Source organism: Rhinopithecus roxellana, chromosome 2 (genome assembly GCF_007565055.1).
Source record: "Rhinopithecus roxellana isolate Shanxi Qingling chromosome 2, ASM756505v1, whole genome shotgun sequence".
In the NCBI taxonomy this organism is placed as follows: domain Eukaryota; kingdom Metazoa; phylum Chordata; class Mammalia; order Primates; family Cercopithecidae; genus Rhinopithecus; species Rhinopithecus roxellana.
In genome coordinates, this window is record NC_044550.1 from 107,938,171 (window position 1) to 107,960,153 (window position 21,983).

Below are 21,983 nucleotides of genomic sequence, written 5' to 3' on the forward strand. Positions count from 1 at the left end.
CCTCTGGCGTTTCCTTGTCTCCGGTCTGTGTTTCCAGCACTCCCTGCCCAGGTCAGCCCCCAGGACAGTCTGCGCTTTCTGGGAAAGGCGCTTCCATCCTTGCTTTGTAGGAGGCGGTTAATCCAGTTGTCACTATCTATTATTGTTCTCTTTTAATCCAGCATCCTGCTTATTCTTGACACTTGTTGAATGTACCTAATGGCAGCAAACATGTCTAAATCTTTTTTTTTTTTTTTTTTTTGAGAAGGAGTCTTGCTCTGTCACCAGGCTGGAGTGCAGTGGTATGATCTCGGTTCACTGCAACCTCCATCTCCCAGGTTCAAGCGATTCTCCTGCCTCAGCTTCCCGAGTAGCTGGGACTACAGGTGCTCGCCACCACACCCAGCTAATTTTTGTATTTTTAGTAGAGATGGGGTTTCACCATGTTGGCCAGGATGCTCTCGATCTCTTGACCTTGTGATCCGCCCCCCTCGGCCTCCCAAAGTGCTGATATTACAGGCGTGAACCACTGCACCCGGCCAACATGTCTAAATCCTTTATCTGAAGATTTGTATCTAATTCAGAACCCATCAATGCTGAAAAAATTACCCCTTTTCTTTAAGTGCATTTCTTTATGCATGAATCCATTGCAATCTGTCTTTCCTACCTATTTCCCATGACAAATTCCAAAACGAAATCGCTGTGGAATCCACTGGAGTATTTGTTATATACAAGTTGGTTAAGTGAGATTATTTGACCTAATCCAGAGCTTTTTTTGGCCTATGAGCATTTGATCCTTGTTCAGAGCTGGATAATTGTGGTCAATGGGGTTTCTGCTCAATGGGATTTCAAACTCCATTACTTTGATATAGTCCCTTTTCCTGGTCCTTACTGATCATTCTCTCTGGCTAATTTTAGTCCAAGTGAGACCCTGTGCTGTGAATTTGGGACCAAACTTTTCCAATAATAATATTTTCAAAAGAAAACAATGGAGGGATTGTCCAGAATTATTTGAAAATTAGATCCTTTCAGGAAAAATATAAATTGGCCACATTTTACTTCTCTGAAAAAGAAATTGTTAATGTTACAGTGTGACAAAGTCACTGTTATTCAAGTTTCTTATTGTTAAGGCAAAATTCTCAGAGAAAAACCCTAGTCCTTCATTCTCAGCCGACCTGTCTGCGCCAATCAGCGGAAAGCTCTAGCTGGGGCCACAGACGCTGAGACCTGACTCTGAGCGAGAAGGCAGCCGGGCACTGGGCCCAGTGCACCCGGGATCCTGGCTGGGGCGGCGCCATTGCCATGCAGCACCAGGTGCCACCCGGGCACCATGACCGCTGCATCCACTGCATCCGCTGCAGCAGAATGGATGCTCACGCCGCTGCCACTTTCCTCCACTGACCTCACCTCCTTGGGTTATTCATTCCCATTGGAAATCTGAAGCTAAATCCAGCCTCAGTTACGAGGACAAGGGAAGTGTTACCTGGCCTTCTTGGATTCCCTATTGGGATAAATGAATAGAGTAGAGGTTTGTATGGTAGGGAATTGCTCAAACATACAGGTAAGGAGTTCAGGAGGTGCCGTGACACCAAAGCAAGCCCACTGAACTTGGCCCTGACTTAGTTCACTGCTGTTGCCTCAGTGGCTCCAGGGCTTGCCCTGTCACTCCTGAGAGATGTAGGCTGAGGGTGAGAATTTTGGCCCCGGTGGGCCTATTGTCCTAATTCCTCCTTCTTTCTTTTCTGTGTTGTGGATTCTTGGACGCACACAACCAGTAAATCACATGTTTTCAAGTCTAAAATTAAAATAAGTGTGCCAAGCAATGTGATCAGATGAAGGGGTCATTAAAACACGAATGTTTGGTCATACATAGCAGTATGGAAGTGGGGCCAGCCGGGGTGTCAGGAGGCATCCCGGCTCAGTCCCTGGCTCCCTGTGTGATCAAGCCCCTCCTGTCTCTGCTGCAGGAAAGGGCTGGGCTCCGAGGAGATGGTCTCCAGGCCTCCTTCATTCTCTGAGCGTCTGTGATTTTCAAGTCACAGTGATGTTTGCTGAGGGAGTGGGTTGCATCACCTGGGATGATAGTGTGTTTTGTTCTTTGGTGGGGACTGAGGTGGCAGCTGTCTTTAGCATAAACTGAGCTGTGTCAGTGCAATGGAGCTGATGGGCTGAACCTCAGAAGCAGACCCCAGAGAGATACTGATTCTGACAGTACAGCAGTTACAGGGAGGCCTTGGTGCCTTTTGAGGTAAGACATCTGGGTGCTTGTGGTCAGGTCTTCAGTGTAACATGCGATTTCATTGCTATGGACAGAGAGTCTCTGGGTTCAGACCATTCTTAAAAGGAACTGGAGATTAAGTCTGTAAAACTGAAAACCTACACAGACATTTTCAAATCAATTTTTACTTTTGATGATTACTAATAGTAAAAATGACTATCTCTGTTTACTTTTTTTTACTTCTGAAGCCGATCAATTTGTTGGAAAATCAGATCAGTCAAAATCTAATTTTGATGTTATGCAAATACGCCCAGGGCCGTGAAGCAGCTCGTGACTCTTATCCCCACTCTTCCCCAGCACCTCCTGCCAGCATTTTCTTCTGCGTTTGATCCTTTTGCTCTTGTCTTTTTCATATTTTTCCTTCAGTATGTTCCCATACTGTCTTTGCTCTTTTAAAATATGCATATTTCTATCGTTCTATTGAAAGAAACCGGAATATTTTACCCTAAAATACGCTTCTTTGGCATATTTCGAGATCGGTATTCAGAGGGGCTAGAGAACACAGGAATAGCTCTGAAAAACTGTCCTTTGTGAGGCAGATTTGCATCTGTAGGGAAAATCTGCTTTAGGGAGGTAGACAGACCATGCAGACAGGCTCGGAGGCCCCCTTGTCTTCCTCATCTGGATCTAGGAAAGGTTAACTCATGGGAAAAAGAGGCTAAAGTCTGACACTGCTCAAGGTCTCATAGAGACTTTTACCCCATTCCCATCTGCTCCTCCTGAGGGCAGCTCCAGGGTTACAGCAGAGTTTTATCCACATAGCAAGACACCATGTGCTCACCAGGCTGACCCGCCTTCACTCTCCCATAACCTTGTTTCCTCCTTCCCCAGGGAACCCCTAGCCTCTGTTCCTTCCATAGTCTGGAATGGAAGCTAGTCTAAAAACTTCAGCCATCTGACCCTTCTTTGAGTCTCATGTTTGTGGGACCCCCGTGCCTGGTTGCATGTGAATAAATTCACATTCTCTTCTGGCTGTTAAGCTGTCTACTGTCAGTTTGTTTTATGGACTCAAATTATCAAACCTTCAGAAGCTGGAGGGAAGAAAATTCGCTTCACCTCTACACTATCTATTCCAGATTTAACATCCATGAGTGAGGTGCTGAAGGACCTGGGTCTCTCAGTATCTTGGAGAATAATGAAGTTTGACAAGCTCCATCCCTGTTAGTGGGTGAGCTCCAGTCAGCAGCTCCCAGAGCCTTTCCCAACGTGGCAGTGGTACTGTCTGGTGTATTTCAGCCCATCCATCCTGCCTCCCCCAGGCTCACACTCACGGATGTTACGATCCCACAGCAAGCCCTCTCACCACATATCGCTCTGGAACACAGGGCAGCACAAGGCTGCCATTTCCTAAGTATGATAAGGCCTTTCTCTCTCTTCTTTCTTCCTCCTCCTTCCACAGCATAGCAGCCACAGTGCCTTCCCTACTCTGTACCTGATTATCTCTTTCTTCCTGCTCCGCCACGGCTAGCATCCTTAGAAAATTCAAGACCAGTCACTTCACTAGCTCTCAATGGTAATCGGAGTGTTCAAACTACAGAAGAATATATTATATAGTTCCCTATTCTTGTTTTTGTCGAGGCTATAATTTTCTTGTTCACTTGCTCAAGGTTTCTCCCTTTCTCATTGTGGGAAAATGTAAATAACATAAAATTGACCATTTTAACCATTTTTAAGAATGTGAATACATTTTAAGCCATAAGGCCTTAAGTGTATTCACATTCTTGGGCTACCGTCTCCGCCATCCATCTTGAAAATTTTTTCACCTTCCAAAACTAATACTGTGTACCCATTAAACAATAACTGGCCACCTCACCCTAGCCTCTGGCAACCACCATTCTACTTTCTGTCTCTATGAGTTTGACTTCTCCAGGTACTTCATTATGATTGGAATCATACAGGATTTGTCCTTCGGTGTCTGGTTTACTTCACCGTGCACGCTGTCCACAAAGTTCATCCATGTTGTAACATGTGCCAGGATTTCCTTCCTTCTTAAGTTTGAATAATGTTCTATGATATGTATGCACCACATTTTTTTTACCCATTCATTTGTCCGTGGATCCTTGAGTCGTTTCCACCTTTTGGCTGTTGTGAATAAGGCTGCTGTGAACATGGGTGTATAATCTAAGTCCTTACTAGTAAAATTGAATCTATGGGAGTGCTGACATTGCTCTGGGGAGTAACTACCATTGATTAATGTTTGCAAAAAGGAAATGTTGCAGAGCTCTCTAGTGGATGTTTTAAATTATTCTCTCCTTTGCCCCTTAAAGACACATGGTGCAATTCTAGAACATTAACAACTTCCAAGTTCCTTCATAGCTAGATATTTTCTTTAACCTCTTTATTCTTCTGTACACTCAGGTTAGTTTCTTGAAGCACTTGAAATGCTCCAGTTTACTTTGATGCTCAAAGATTTCTAGTATAAGCAGGAGTAGAAGAAATTAACTTAGCACCCAATCTAACATTTTATATAAAATACAAAAATAATTTGGGAGGCCGAGGCGGGTGGATCACGGGTCAGGAGATCAAGACCATCCTGGCTAAGATGGTGAAACCCCTTCTCTACTAAAATACAAAAAATTAGCTGGGTGTGGTGGCATGTGCCTATAATCCCAGCTGCTCATGAGGCTGAGGCAGGGGAATCGCTTGAACCCAAGAGGCAGATGTTGCAGTGAGCCAAGATCGCACCACTGCACTGCCAGCCTGGAGACAGAGCAAGACTCCATTTCAAAAAAAAAAAAAAAAAAGTTATTGTAACCACCTGATGGGATCTTCTTGCCCACTGCACAGACAAAACCAATTCACTGAGACTATGGCATTGCAATAGTTTAATTGACACAAGACTGGCCACAGCACGTGGGAGAGATTGCTCAGGTCAATCGCTGCCAAAATTTGGAGACTAGGTTTTTTCAAGGATAGTTTGGCAGGCCAGGGGGTCTCCTTGTGAGTGAGACCATGTAGCTGGTTGGTGGGTCCAAGTGGAGCCATTGGTGGTCAGAAGTGCAAAAACCTGAAAAGACATTTCAAAAGGCCAATCTTAGGTTCTAGTATACAACAGTGTTGCTATCTGCAGAAATAATTGAGCATGCTGCAAATCTTGTTTCCTTCAGGATAATGGCTGATAATCGTGCACATCCGTACCTTAACAGAATTCAGGTCCCCCATTCTCCTAACTTGTGGTCTTTTATTAGCTTTGCAAAGGCTGTGTAGGTTTGGCAACGGCTGTCATGCCCAGGAAGGACTAAAGGCAGTTTGGAGGTTAAAGGCCAGGTGGGGATTGATTAGATACGTTCTCTTTCACTGCAATCATTTTCTCACTGTTACAGTTTTTGCAAAGGTGATTTCATTATGATGGCTTCTTGGGTTTAATATCATAGATACAAATGTCCACTTACTTTTTTGTTTACTGACACAAAATAAAAAAGCGTTACAATAAGCAGAATTAAAAAACAAAGAATATGCAGAATTAAAAAACAAAGAATAAGCAGAATCTTAAACTCATAACATTTTAGATCTGAAAGGAATCTTAGAGGCAGTCTGTCCTAATCCCTTTATTTTATAGTTGAAGAAACCCATACAGCTTAAGTGATTCCCTTTCTTTTATTCTATTTATTGATTCATTCATTTGATAGTTACTATCAGCTATGTATAACGCATCATGTTCAATACTATAAAACATACAAACATTTCTTATAGTTTGTCCTACTCTTAAAGAACCTGTTTTCTAGCAAGGCAGAAAACCTAGGCATTGGAATTCAACACATATGGAGTCACTTCTATGTTCAGGCCCATGTGCTAGGATGTTGAAGAGGACACCAACATGAAAGGAAGGCATCCCCACGCTCCTGAGTGCACACGGCCATAAAGCAGCAAGACAAACACACACTGCGCTGTTAGAAAGGGCCTGAGTGGGGCACCGGAAAGCATTTGGCCTCAGCAGGCAGAGGTGAGACCACTGAGTGGAGCGTGATCACTTCCTGAAGCCGTCAGGGTGAGACTATGGGGGAGTCCGGAAGCAGCTGTGAGTGGAGACGGTCTTAAAGATTCTCTCGTGGGCTCTCTCGTTAGGCTATAGAAATAGAGACACACAGTTCTAATCCTGGTTAAACCTCTGGATTCTCACTGTGACATCCAAACAATACGGAGCCTGCCACACAGGGTTCTTGTGAGGATAAGAGGAGATAACGTCTGTAAGTGCTTCCGAGGCCCTGGAACATAGCAGAATTCCATAGATGGTAGCCACAGTGACTTCTCTACTGTGAAGAGCTTTGCAAGGCCAACCAAAGCAAATGGAATGGAATATACTTGATTCAATAGAAAATGGGTAGCCACAAAAGGATTTTTTTTTACAAAAAAGTGATATATTAATAAATACACTTAAAAATTAATCTGGGCCAAGTGCGGTGGCTCACACCTGTAATCCCAGCACTTTGGGAGGCTGAGGTGGGTGGATCACTTGAGATCAGGAGTTCGAGACCAGCCTGGTCAACATGGCAAAACCCTATCTCTACTAAAAATACAAAAATTAGCTGAGCATGGTGGCGCATGCTTGTAATCCCAGCTACTTGGGAGGCTGAGGCAGGAAAATTGCTTGAACCTGGGAGGCAGAGGTTGCAGTGAGCTGAGATCGCACCATTGCACTCCAGCCTGGGCGACCGAGTGAAACTGTGTCTCAAAAAAAAAAAAAAAAAAAAAAAAAGAGAAAAGAAAAGAAAAGAAAAAGAAAAAAAACTAATCTGGCAGAATTGTGGAGGAGTGAGTGGAATGAAGGAAGGCAGGAGGTGGAATGAGTGTCAGGAGGAAACTGCAGTAGCTCAGGTGGGCGAGTGATGAGAGCCTCATTACATCCAATGGAGTAACAGTAACAATAAATTATATAGATGTTCAGGACGTAAAATTGTCAGGCAGAGGAGGAGGACAGAAGCACAGATTGTGTGGAAGGAAGGGGAAAAAGCAAAGATGAACACTTAGCACCCAAGTGAAAGACTGAGAGGAACATGAAAAGATAAATTGGAGGTCGGGAGGTGATACCGATTTTAAACATTTTGAATCGAAGAGACCAGCAGAGATACCCAATACGCAGGCCACAGCAGAGTTAGGTGCAAGAGCGTGATGTCCCAGAAGCAGTAACTGGACTTCATAACTATGAAATCACTAATGGATTTGAAAAAAATAGCAGAGGCGAACATGCAGACCAGATTAGAAATGATTTAGAATGCGTGAATGGTGAGGCATCGGAAGCAGTCTTTAAAAAACAAAAAAAATGTGGAAAAAATCAAGTAGGGTGGGAGAGAAAGGGAGCAATTGCGTTTTCTTTCTCTGTTTTAACATTGATGCACCTCATTCAGTTTTCAGTTTAGAAGAAGGTGCAAACAGAGAGGGATTGATTGAGATGTTTTCCAGAAGGAGAAAATGGCTAGAGGCTCCAGGGGAGGTGCGAGGGATGAACATTAAAACCTAGTTGAAAAGTTTAACCTTGGAATGGAAGAAAAACACTTTTCCTCTAAGATAAAAGTAAAACAGAAAAGGGATGATAGAAAGCAAAGGTGATTATAGAAAGCAAAAAGAGAGAAGCTTAGGAAGTTCACTCAGCCCTGATTGCCTCACGAGGCATAATGACAGCAGCAGTTGCCTGCTGGCGTGTGTGCTGGGAAAGAGATACAGCTATGCACTGGCAATTCGGAAGGCGACAGGTGGGCCGAACACCTACTCTGCCCTGAATACAATGCTAAATATTTTCAGTTTATCTCATGCAGTTTGCAAACAATCATGAGAGGGTTTTCAGATGAGACAATGAGGACTCCGGAGCTTTCCCTGTGTTGAGTGTTCAGGGGAGGAGTTGAGTGACTCCCAGTCATGCGGGTTGAGGTAGAGACAGTAGGCTGCTGGAGCCACACCATGTGAAGCTAAGCCTGGAAGCACTGGCAGGATTTTAGTACATAGAGATGGGGAAGGAAATTCCCAAACATTGTGTGAGCAATTTAGAGTTGGGAAAAGGTAGGAAAACAAACTCCAGAAGAAAGAACACTATTTGTTTCATATGGTTGCTGTAACAAGTTACCATAAACTGGATGAAAAAGTAACAGAAATTTATTCTCACACATTTCTGGAGTCCATAAATCCAAAACCAAGATGGAGGTGGGGTTACACTCCCTTTGGAGGTCCTAGGAGAAATTTAATCTGTGTTTCTTCCAACTTTTGGTGGCTGCCAGCATGCCTTGGCTTGTGGCCCCATCACTCCAGTCTCTGCCTCCATCTCCACATTGCCTTCTCCTCTGTGTGTCTCTCTCCAATCCCCCTCTGCCCCTCTCTCCTAGGGACACATGTGATTGTATTTAGAGCCCATCCAGAAAATCCAGGATAATCACATTCTCCAAAGACCATGTTTTCAAATAAGGTAACATTCACAGATTGTGGGGATCTGTATATGGATGTATCTTTGGGAGCCATTACTAGCACAAGCACTTTACAGAGTATGATAAATGCAATGAAAACTCAGAATAAATAAATTGGGACAGGCAATATATTGAATGCCAGAAAGCAAAATAATAATAATAATATAGAATGTCAGGTTTCATACAGTTTATGCTTCTAATAATTATAATGAAAAGATATGAGTTCAATGTATACACACATATATATACTATGTGAGAATCCATGATAATTTAGTAAAAATCAAACAAGAAAAGCAACTTTTTCTATCCAACAACAACTGAAGGGGAAAGTTTTGACAAACAAAATTACAGATAAAAAAATTAGATAATTTGTTATTAAGAAGATCAGCAACCCCATCTTCTTAATAACTCTCCAGAAGATATGAAATGATTCTAATAATAACAATTACAAATAATTGAAGACTAGTTTCCTATAGTAGGAGGGTGCTACCACCCCTCAGGTTCCAAAGTCTTGCTAGGTTATGCTTTGCTGCTTGAGACTATTGAATAACTTGTTTAACTTAGGTTACAGTAGCTCATTTTGCTGAAATATCAAAAATAGCATATTTCAAATCACTTGCAAAAAAATCTTTTTAACATACCACAATATCTCCGGTCCATAAATCTGCAGGCTGCATGGTATGCATTTCCAGTGTCAAACCATTGAATAATAAAGGCCACGGTGTGGGATGCCCACAACTTGTGATTTCTCCTTTTCCTGAAGCCACACTGTGGTTCTTAATGAAGCAGTAGTTTTTCAACCGTTCAAACAACCAAATCTTTATAACAGCTTCAGACCTGTATAAAAGAGGGAAGTGTGTTTCTTCAAACACTGTAATTTCGCTTGCTCAAAGGCTTCCTCCATGCACAGAGCACCTTCTCTTCTACCCAGCCCATGTAGGGTTCTACTAACAGAAAGAAACGTGATATTATTTCCATCATCATTTGAACTGTGAGTGCCTGTGTAGGTGGGTGCCAGATCCTCACTCAACAGCCAAGTTTGTTATATGGGCTCATGGACCCTCTTTTACTTCTACCTACTAAATGCCTTTTCCGGCTTCTCCGCAGATGGCTGCCCAGGCTCTGCTTGTGCAACTCAAGTGTGCTGCAAAGCCAGCCTCACCTCTCAAGGCAGCCTATTCTGTCTTCACACAGGCTGGAAGGTCCTTCCTCTTCGGCCATTCTCTCGCTGACAGCTGGCAGATTCTTCCCTTTACTGGGCTGAAATCTGTTTCTCCGTAGTTTCTGACCATTTGGTCTCAGTTATACCCTTTGGGGCAAAGCAAACAAATCACTTCAAAGCCCAGCTTTTCAAATATTTGAGAAGGGTGACATTGTCCCTTCTTGCACTGAGTCTGTTCCAGGATAAATGATCAGACCTCTTCCGTCATCCTTTACGTCTCCTAAGTCCCAGTTCTCTCATTGTGCTGCTCTTCTTTTCTTGTTACAGATCTTCTAATTCCCTTTTAGCATGACTTCCCCACATGGAATCCCATGTTCCAGACTGGCCTGAGCCGTCTATAGCAGAGCAGAACCAGACCAGGCCACAGGCCACGTTGTTCTCTTTTTCTTTATTTTTTTTTCTTTTGAGACAGAGTCTTGCTCTGTCACCCAGGCTGGAGTGCAGTCAGTGCCATCTCAGCTCACTGCAAGCTCTGCCTTCCGGGTTCAAGCGATTCTCCTGCCTCAGTCTCCCGAGTAGCTGGGACTACAGGTGACCACCACCACGCCCGGCTAATTTTTGTATTTTTAGTAGAGATGGGTTTTCACCGTGTTAGCCAGGATGGTCTCAATCTCCTGACCTCGTAATCTGCCCACCTCAGCCTCCCAAAGTGCTGGGATTACAGGGATGAACCACTGCACCTGGTCTATTGTATACTTTTCTTATTGCAGCCTAGAATACCCTAGCCTTTCTGCCACCCACCTCACATTTCCTTTCATGAGAGTTTCTAGCAAGGAATTTAACCTTCTCTGGATAGTCAGGGAACAAGGCACTATGCCTAAGTGCTTTCTCAGTCAGTCCATCGTTTTCCCCAATCGCCCAGGGGCTTGCTATGTTTACTTGTAACACATCGTATTTGCCTGTGAATACTTGTATTTACCAGCCTGTCATGTGGTTTACTAAGGGGCGCAGTAACTTACAAGAGAAATGTTGAATGCTGTGGATTTTCTCGGAACTTTTAAATAGGGTGACAAGCTGAGAAAGTTGCCTGTTGGCACCTACGCCTCAAAACAGAAAGTTTAAAAATCATGCATTACTTACTTTATGGAAGCTTAAATGAATAAGACCGAATTCTTATTTTCTAAAAAGATGTGCCCAAAGAGTGTCATGGAAAATGGAGTGGGTGTGTGTGAAGCACGATTTGGCTTTTTTTCATGCTACCTTTTTTCTCTACAGAGATGCCAAGGATATTCTAGAGGAATCTTAAAGAGCCAAGTGTTCAGGTTCATTTATGCATTGTTATATATTTTATTCTTGCCTAAACATTTTGAAGAGTAAAATGAGAGATTATAAAAATAGTTAGTCCATTTATCATTTGAGTTTATATGTGTAGATAGTAGGCCTAAGGACATCATGAGAAAGAAACTGTGAAATGTTACGCTTCTGAACTGTCACTGGCAATGGAGGTGACCTCAAAAAGTGAATGGAGTCTATGTGTATGGAAGTGATCGTGGTGACATTCGGCCTCTGAGCTGTAGTGGGCATCCCTAGACACTTCTGCACTCTGAGTTGAGCCTTCATTATGTTCTTGGCTTTCCCTAAAATGCTTGTTTATTCAGCAGTGCGAGAAAATGAAAAGACAGCAGGTGCCCGGGGGTGCTAGGTCGTATTTCAGGGGCAGAAATGTGAAAGCACAAGAGTGGGCTTTTCCTTGCCTTCGGGCTCTGGAGTTCACATAAGAGGGTTTGCTAACTCTCCCATCCCCAACAAGCCATCAGAGGGCTACACAGACCACTTCCGTCTAGCTTACACCTTCACAGCTTTGAAGAAGCCTGTGAGCTTGTGAGTATCTGTAGGTTCAGTTTTGCTAAATAGCACCTTCTTTTCTAGCAACGTTAATTAAACATTTTGATTTTTTTTCTTCTTCTTGTTCTCCTTCCCAAGATAAGTCCAGGCAGGTGTGGAGGAGCTGATGCGTACATTGAGAACAGATGGTGGATTTGATGAATCAATTTATGTCTTGCCACCACTTTGGCTGCCCGACTTTCGGTAGGGAAATCAGCAGTATGACTGTAACTTGATCACTAAAATCATTGCATAAAGTATGTAGTAAATTCTCCCAAGAACTGAAAGGGGATTATGCCAATACAATATGAGAACTATCTAAAGAAACTCCCTACTGTCTGAGCATTCCAGGAATACACTGACTCCATACAAGTCTCTGTGTTGGAAACCTCTTAGGAGTCAAGAACTAAAGGCAGTTGAGAGATCATTGTAGGAAAGGGGTCCTCTGCTGAGGAAACCACAGTCTAGATGATAGGTCACTGGTCGACTGCCTGCTCAGATCCAGTCCTGAAACCCACAAAGGCCAATTTGATGGAAATCATATTCTCACCTCTGCTCAGCTCTACTGGGCCCTCACTGCCATTCTGAATTTCTTTTGTTCAGATCTTACTAATCCTTTATTTTTTGGAGCCTTTATTTTGAGCGCTTAACAAAAATAAAACTTTTTTATTTAAAAAAATAGCACACGCTTATTTTAAAAATCAAGAAATACAGAAATGCACAAAGAAGGATGCAAAATGTCACTCAAAGTCCCACTCACCCTGCTATAATCATCATGAATGCTAACTGATCAACGTTAACACTTGTATAACAGAGATTTAAAGATTAATATTTATGTCTATAAGAACATCCAGATAGAAATGATAGATGGGAACAATTCCCATATATAGGATCTATAAACACACCTGTTTAATTTTAAAGTTAGGTTTATTGAGTTATAATTTATGTACAATAAAATTACAACCATTTTAGATATATAGCTCTATGGGTTTTGACAAATACAGTCATGTGAGCTTCACCACAATCCAGATACAGAATATTACCCCCACCCTGTGAAGTTCCCTTTGGAAGGTACCTTGAACCTTCTTCCTCCCCCAGTTCCTGGTGAAAACTGGTCTGTCTTCTGTCTCTGTGGTTTTGCTTTTTCCAGAAAGTCTCATGGATACCATCACACAGTAGGTGGACTTATGTGACTGATACCTTTCGCTTAGCAGAATGCTTTTGAGACTCCTCCACAATATTGTGTGTAATGATCATTTGTTCGGTAAAAATTTTTTTTTATATATACGGTCTTGCTCTGTCATCCAGGCTGGCATACAGTGGCACAATCATAGCTCACTGCAGCCTTGAACTTCTGGGCTCCAGTGACCTCCCACCTCAGCCTGAGTAGCTGGGACTACAGGCACACGCCACCACACCCGGATAATTTAATTTGTTAATTTTTTGTTATTGTTGAATACTATTTCATTATACAAATGTACCACATTTTGTTTATGTATTCACCAAAGGACATTTGAGTTGTTTCTAATTTCAGCTATTATAAATAAAGCTGCTTTGAACATTTGTACACAGGACTTTGTGTGGATGTAGGTTTTCATTTCTCTTGGATAAAAATCTAGCAGTGGGATTGTGTTTAACACCATAAGAAACTGGCAAATTGTTTCCCAAAGTGGCTGTACCATTTTGCATTCCCACGGCAGTGTTATGAGAATTCTAGTTTCACCTCATCCCCACCAGCATTGATACTGTCAAGTTTTAAAATAATGTAATGGTACCTCATTGTGGTTTTAATTCACATTTTCCTAATGACTTAAGGATCTTTTTTCTGTGCTTTGTCAATAATATATATTCTTTTGTAGAAAAATCTATTCAAATCTCTAAACCATTTTAAAAATTGAATTGAGTTTTTATTAATGCATTTAAAAGTTATTTTTATGGTTTAGATATAAGTTCTTCTCCTGATAAGTATTTTACAAAAATTTTTCCCTGTCTGTGGCTAGCCTTTCTATTCCCTTAGCAGTATCTTCCACAATAGGGAAGCTTTTAATTTTGGAAAAGTTTAGTTTATCAACTTTTTTCTCTTATGGATTGTGCTTTTGATACCGCTTCTAATAAATATTTTTCTAATCTAAGGTCACGACGATTTTTTTCTGTATTTTCTTCTTTAAGTTTTATATTTTTAAGATGTACATGTATTTCTGTGATCAACTTGAGTTCATTTGTGTATAAGCTGAGATGTTTGATTTATAGATAACCACAAGCTCCAGAATTATTTGTTGAAAAAACTCTCCTTTCTTGGCTTTGTCAACAATCAATTGGCATAGAGGTGTGGGTCTTTTTTGTACTCTCTATTCTGTTCTTTTGGCCTATGTTCATGTCCTTTCAGCTGTACCACAGTATTTTATTATTGCAGTCTTATGGTAAGTCTCAAAATTGTGTAGTGTGGGTTCTCCATGTTGTTAGTCTTTTAAAAATTTGTTTGGACAATTCTAGTCTTCTACTTTTTCATATAAATTTTAGAATCAACTTGCTGATATTTACAAAAAGAATTCTGCTGGAGTTTTCCTTGGGATTACATTGAGTCTACAGATCAGTTTAGGAAGAACTGGCATCTTAACAATATTGAGTCTTCTGATCCATGAACATAGTACATCTTTCTACTTATACAGATCTCATTTAATTTCTTTTGTCAGTGTTTTATAGTATTCTGCATAAAAATCTTTACATATTTTGTTAGATTTTACTAAGAATTTTGTCTTCAATGTTGTTTTACATAATACTTTTTCAAATAAAGTTCCTATTATTCATTGCTAGTGTATAGAAATACAATGGACTTTTGTATATTGACCTTCTATATTGCAGCCTTCTAGACCCACTCATTAGTTCCAGTAGTTTTTGGCAGATTCTTTGAGATTTCTATGCAGACAATCATATTATCTTTGAATACAACACCTTTTCCTTCTTTCCCAATCAATATGACTGTTTCTTTTTCATCAGTTTAATTTTCAAAAGACACCAAATGTAATTTTGTTAATGCAAGGGAAAAGTGCTATTAAAGAAACCAAATAAAGAAAAGCAGGTAAATGTTACTTTATCAAGTGAAATATTAGTGTCTAAGAGATCACATTAAAATAATGAAAAAAGATTTTGAAAATAAGGATTTATACTAAGTTTTTATACCTCTGTTTCAAATTTAGATATTATTGATACACTCAATCATATGAAAGATAAACAACATTAACAATTTTGTACTTCTTCTTTTTTCTTCCCCTACCTCCTAATGTTTTGGTTATATTGTTATGTTTATTTTGCCAAGATTATCACACCTTAAATTCTGTAATGGAAATTCCCACAATAATTTAGCTTTAGTTTCATATTAAAGAAAGAATTAATCCTCACACCCATTCTCTCACCACTGCTTCTCCATTCCTGGCATTTTTGCTTGGATGAATAACATATTTCACCGGATTTCATCGTCAGAAGTTGTTGGCATTTTTCCTCAAAAATAATTCGTGCTATAGTCTCTGAATTCTCTAGAGATTTATGGTTATAGCCTACATTTCTCACCACTTGTAGTTGCCTTTCTTTTTTCTTGTCTGGATGTCTGAAAATTCTTTCTTCATGCGTGATGTCAAGTAATTTTGAAAGAAAGGATTTTGGTGTCAATTATTCTGTACCCACTTTTGCTAGAGCAGTTTCTGTTATTTCAGAGACTTTTCCTTGGTACAAAATTATAATAAGAAGGTTTGGTGCTATGGTAGTTTCTTCTTTGAGAAATATTATTTATTTGGATCACTGTTGTCTAGCTTCCATTTCTTTAATTTCCTTTCCTATGCTTTCACTCTTATATGTTGATTGCTGTCTCTAATGTATTGTAAAGGGCTACTATTTAATTTCTCAATTTCCTTAACTCTACAGTCTCCCCTAGTTTTATTATTTAACCATGTTTGACCTTGTTTCAATGACGTTACATTACTATATCCTTGCATAATGCTACTAAATTTTACTAGTTTTTAAATCCAAGCTTCTGCTCAGCGACTTCCTCTTTTCTTCTTTTCCCTTCCTGTATCATCCTTCCTCCTTCCTTCCTTTGTCTTTTTCTTCACTTTTTTCTCCCCATCCCCTCTTCTGTTCTTCATCCTTCTCCTCCACCTCAGTGCTCTGTCTACACAGCTACCATGCTATTTTCATCCTGCTTATGCCTACCACAGACAATACTTCCCGGATCTCTTAGTTGCTATCACAAATGAGGAAAATTACTCTGAACCTGTCAACCCTTGTCTGAGCACAGTCTATTTGCTTCCAGCCTGTGAGCTGAACGTCGAGTGTTCTGTTCTGTTTGCTTTTCCATACTTTGAAAGCCTGGCAGGAAAGGAAAGGCCACTGGCCCTAAGCACAATGTTTGTTGATGGAAAGGGGTGAGAAGATACCAAGGAGAAACTTAAAAGTATCCTAGTTATTGATGAATACTATCTTGCTACTTTTGTAGAAGATTTTGTAGTAGTTTTCAGTGCTTAACATGTCTTGATTTTAAAATATGCTTTCAAGATATTCTTTGTCTTTAAGTATAACTGACACAATAACAAAACTGTTTTTCCCAAGACACCATTCATTACTTTATGTCTTTTACATTTTGATAGGTCAGCTTCAACAGGGCATAATATTTCTTGTTTTGTTTTAATAAGCGACTTTTTTCAAGGACTCAATGCAGTTATAGAACAAGTCAAAGGCATTTGCAAACCATATCACCTGTCCCATGCTCCCGACTATGCAGAGTAAAGCAGAAGCCAGCATAACAAAATACGCCTACAGCCATCTAGACTAACATTAAATGGGAGTGGGTTGCCTTACACAGTATAAAGAGGCCGTCTCTTCCTGTTGAAGACGGACGGCTCTGAGAGATTCCACATGGGCTGTGGTCAGGCGGAGTCGAGGCAGCCCGGGCAGGGGAAAGCCCCGAGAGCCAGAGCCAGACAGAACCCGTCTGGAGGCTGGGCTTGGCCAAAGCTTAGCTAAGTAATCACGGATAATTTACATAACTCGCCAAACCTCAACTCTCCAATCTGTAAAATGGGAAAGTGTTGACTTTCCTTTTGTTCATTCCTTCCTTCTTTTATTCTCACAACTGCCGTGTCTCGGAAACCCGCTGTTGGTGCCACCATGGCTCGCGTAGAAGGTCCGGCACGGGGTCAAGCAGGGCACACAGGCGGACACCCGGACGCCTGCCCTCACCGTGCTGACGCTCCGGTGTGCACGAGGGGCGCTCCGCCTGTGAGCAGACAGAAGCTCCGAGACTTGCGCCTCCTCGTGAGACAAACAAGGCCGGGTAGCGGATAGAAAGCGGCTGGAGAGCTGGTGCAGAACTAGCTGCTGCGGTGATGGGAAGCTCTGGCACCCACGTGAGCTGGGCCTCACCGAGCGGCAGGAAGACGGCGCTGCTGCAACACACGGAAAGTGGGGAGGGTGGGAGCGGACGCTGCCGGGAGCCCCGGAGGCCAGGTCGTGCGGGCTGAGGGGGCCACTGGAATTGTGCTGTCACTGCAGGCAGCAGCCATCGGGGTCTCCACTGGAGGGTGACAGAATCAGATGTGAGGTGTGGCCTTCCCTGGGTGCTGGGTGGAAAGCGCAATGCAGACAGCAAGTGTCAGCGGGCCCCAGTCAGGAAGGAATCCCGGGGTCCAGGACAGAGACCAGATCCTCTCGAGTGGAGGCTTTGGCATTGGAGGTGATGAGCAATTGTTCTATTCAGCAGGTCCTTAGCGACAAAGTCCACAGGACATGCTGAGGGCTTGGATACGGGGATGGGGAAACCGAGGGGCCAGGTATGGCTCCCTGAGCTTCTGACTCAATACATTGGGTAGATGGAGTTGTCATTTACCAAGATGGGAAAAGAAGGCAGGGGGCAAGGTAAAGTGGGGAGAGGTGGGCTTGAGTCACACACTTGCTTTGCTTTTAGGTCTTTTAATAAGATTGTATAGTGATCCTCATATATGGATATTCTACAAAATGTATTGCTTTTCAGATCATGTTAATACTTACTGTTTCACGTTTCCACTCTTACTTAATTGCCAAAATAGAGAAAACTTATTTAAAAACACGTATCTGGTATATATGCAAATTCTTGTTTTAATTCTCGCAGTTTTTCTTTAGCTAGAATCAGTTGTTTTGCCAGGTACAAAATCGTATCACAGCAATCGGAGATCATTGGCTCTTTTCTTTTTCAATGTTTATGCAATTATATTTTACCTTAATCATATATACTAAAATCTTCAAGGCTATTAGCAGCAGTGGAAAATGTTTCTGCCTAGTTCCTGATTTTAACTGAAAATTTTGTAGTGTTATGCCTTTTACGATACTGTTTATTTTTGTTTTTTGGGTAAAGAGTTGCTATATTTGTCTGCCTGCTTTCCCTCCTTCCTTCCTTCCTTCCTTCCTTCCTTCCTTCCTTCCTTCCTTCCTTCCTTCCTTCCTTCCTTCCTTCCTTCCTTCCCTCCCTCCCTCCCTCCCTCTTTCCTTCCTTCCTTCCTTCCTTCCTTCCTTCCTTCCTTCCTTCCTTCCTTCCTTCCTTCCTTCATCTTTCTTCTTTCTTTTTTTGACAAAGTCTCACTGTCACCCAGGCTGGAGTGCAATGGTGCTATCTCGGCTCACTGCAACTTCCACCTCCTGGATTCAAGCAATTGTCCTGCCTCAGCCACCCAAGTATCTGGGATTACAGGCGCCCACCACCATGCTGGCTAATTTTTTGTATTTTTTTAGTAGAGACGGGGGCGTCACCATGTTGGCCAGGCTGGTCTTGAACTCCTGACCTCAGTTGATTCACCTGCCTTGGCCTCCCAAAGTGCTGGGATTATAGGTGTGAGCCACCACGCCTGGCCTAATTTCTATTTTTAATGAGCAATTATCACAGAATTCTGTCTTTTCAGTATGTGATTATCCAACTTTTTTTCATTTTATGATTTAAAATTAATAGCTGTCTTTTCAATGATTAAATCAAATATATGTGATGCTGATTGCTTGTGTACTCTGAACGGTTAAGAGAACATTGAAGTTTGGTATAGTTTGTAAATGCATTTGAATTGTTACATAACTGCATTAATTTCTTGAGAAAAGCAACCTTATTAAACAAATCTCTTTTTTCTGCTTACCTTGGCTCTTTTAAAAAATACAACCTTTAATGTTTTTTAAGATCAGCCTTTAATTTTATAGCTAATATGTTGAACAGATTGCAAATTATAATAATAGGTTTTATCTTTCTGGTTCTTTTCTGGATGGTTATATTAATATATGACATTATATGGCTGCTGTTTATTTGTGCCCCCAGGAAGCTATTTTTAAAGGAAATGTAATTAGGTTTCTATCCTTCATGATCCAGAGGTTATTACGGATAATTTTATTCTTTTATTGAAGCAGATCTCTGACTTATGGCCTCATCATCCAAGAGAAATTGCATTTCAAAATCGGAAAAAGGCTTAAGCTACAACCATGACTAAAAACAATTAACCAACTCTGAGAATACCTTGTTATTTTTAATCTCATCAACACATTTTCTGATTTTTTTTTGTTTTTTTTTTGTTTTTAAGAAAAAAGTAAATTTTATTCACTAAGTAGTATGATTGTAAACCTGCAATATCCTATGGATATGATTTTTTATTTTTTATTTTATTTATTTATTTTTATTTTTTAATTTTTTTTATTATACTTTAAGTTCTAGGGTACATGTGCATAACGTGCAGGTTTGTTACATATGTATACTTGTGCCATGTTGGTGTGCTGCACCCATCAACTCGTCAGCACCCATCAATTCATCATTTATATCAGGTATAACTCCCAATGCAATCCCTCCCCCCTCCCCCCTCCCCATGATAGGCCCCGGTGTGTGATGTTCCCCTTCCCGAGTCCAAGTGATCTCATTGTTCAGTTCCCACCTATGAGTGAGAACATGCGGTGTTTGGTTTTCTGTTCTTGTGATAGTTTGCTAAGAATGATGGTTTCCAGCTGCATCCATGTCCCTACAAAGGATGCGAACTCATCCTTTTTTATGGCTGCATAGTATTCCATGGTGTATATGTGCCACATTTTCTTAATCCAGTCTGTCACAGATGGACATTTGGGTTGATTCCAAGTCTTTGCTATTGTGAATAGTGCCGCAATGAACATACGTGTGCATGTGTCTTTATAGCAGCATGATTTATAATCCTTTGGGTATATACCCAGTAGTGGGATGGCTGGGTCATATGGTACATCTAGTTCTAGATCCTTGAGGAATCGCCATACTGTTTTCCATAATGGTTGAACTAGTTTACAATCCCACCAACAGTGTAAAAGTGTTCCTATTTCTCCACATCCTCTCCAGCACCTGTTGTTGCCTGACTTTTTAATGATTGCCATTCTAACTGGTGTGAGATGGTATCTCATTGTGGTTTTGATTTGCATTTCTCTGGTGGCCAGTGATGATGAGCATTTTTTCATGTGTCTGTTGGCTGTATGAATGTCTTCTTTTGAGAAATGTCTGTTCATATCCTTTGCCCACTTTTTGATGGGGTTGTTTGATTTTTTCTTGTATATTTGTTTGAGTTCTTTGTAGATTCTGGATATTAGCCCTTTGTCAGATGAGTAGATTGCAAAAATTTTCTCCCATTCTGTAGGTTGCCTGTTCACTCTGATGGTAGTTTCTTTTGCTGTTCAGAAGCTCTTTAGTTTAATCATATCCCATTTGTCAATTTTGGCTTTTGCTGCCGTTGCTTTTGGTGTTTTAGACATGAAGTCCTTGCCCATGCCTATGTCCTGAATGGTACTACCTAGGTTTTCTTCTAGGGTTTTTATGGTATTAGGTCTAACATTTAAGTCTCTAATCCATCTTGAATTAATTTTCGTATAAGGAGTAAGGAAAGGATCCAGTTTCAGCTTTCTACTTATGGCTAGCCAATTTTCCCAGCACCATTTATTAAATAGGGAATCCTTTCCCCATTTCTTGTTTCTCTCAGGTTTGTCAAAGATCAGATGGCTGTAGATGTGCGGTATTATTTCTGAGGACTCTGCTCTGTTCCATTGCTCTATATCTCTGTTATGGTACCAGTACCATGCTGTTTTGGTTACTGTGGCCTTGTAGTATAGTTTGAAGTCAGGTAGCGTGATGCCTCCAGCTTTGTTCTTTTGACTTAGAATTGTCTTGGCAATGCGGGCTCTTTTTTGGTTCCATATGAACTTTAAAGCCGTTTTTTCCAATTCTGTGAAGAAACTCATTGGTAGCTTGATGGGGATGGCATTGAATCTATAAATAACCTTGGGCAGTATGGCCATTTTCACGATATTGATTCTTCCTATCCATGAGCATGGTATGTTCTTCCATTTGTTAGTGTCCTCTTTTATTTCACTGAGCAGTAGTTTGTAGTTCTCCTTGAAGAGGTCCTTTACATCCCTTGTAAGTTGGATTCCTAGTATTTTATTCTCTTTGAAGCAATTGTGAATGGAAGTTCATTCCTGATTTGGCTCTCTGTTTGTCTGTTACTGGTGTATAAGAATGCTTGTGATTTTTGCACATTGATTTTGTATCCTGAGACTTTGCTGAAGTTGCTTATCAGCTTAAGGAGATTTTGGGCTGAGACAATGGGGTTTTCTAAATATACAATCATGTCATCTGCAAACAGGGACAATTTGACTTCTTCTTTTCCTAACTGGATACCCTTTATTTCTTTCTCTTGCCTGATTGCCCTAGCCAGAACTTCCAAGACTATGTTGAATAGGAGTGGTGAGAGAGGGCATCCCTGTCTTGTGCCAGTTTTCAAAGGGAATTTTTCCAGTTTTTGCCCATTCAGTATGATATTGGCTGTGGGTTTGTCATAAATAGCTCTTATTATTTTGAGGTACGTTCCATCAATACCGAATTTATTGAGCGTTTTTAGCATGAAGGGGTGTTGAATTTTGTCAAAAGCCTTTTCTGCATCTATTGAGATAATCATGTGGTTCTTGTCTTTGGTTCTGTTTATATGCTGGATTACGTTTATTGATTTGCGAATGTTGAACCAGCCTTGCATCCCAGGGATGAAGCCCACTTGATCATGGTGGATAAGCTTTTTGATGTGCTGCTGAATCCGGTTTGGCAGTATTTTATTGAGGATTTTTCCATCGATGTTCATCAGGGATATTAGTCTAAAATTTTCTTTTTTTGTTGTGTCTCTGCCAGGCTTTGGTATCAGGATGATGTTGGCCTCATAAAATGAGTTAGGGAGGATTCCCTCTTTTTCAATTGATTGGAATAGTTTCAGAAGGAATGGTACCAGCTCCTCTT

The 21,983-nt window shown here is 41.1% G+C and overlaps 1 protein-coding gene across 2 annotated transcripts in view; it reads left to right on the forward strand.

Moving 5' to 3' along the window:
- Window positions 1-21,983, forward strand: part of SORBS2 (sorbin and SH3 domain containing 2) — a 380,804-nt gene that overhangs the window by 64,842 nt on the left and 293,979 nt on the right. Inside the window, exon 2 of one of the 2 annotated variants that reach the window (XM_010377968.2) lies at window positions 2,446-2,527. The exons of the other annotated variant lie outside the window; for it this stretch is intronic. The gene's annotated coding sequence lies outside the window, so the exon portion shown is untranslated. The remainder of the gene's footprint in view (window positions 1-2,445; window positions 2,528-21,983) is intronic. 2 annotated transcript variants of the gene reach the window in all.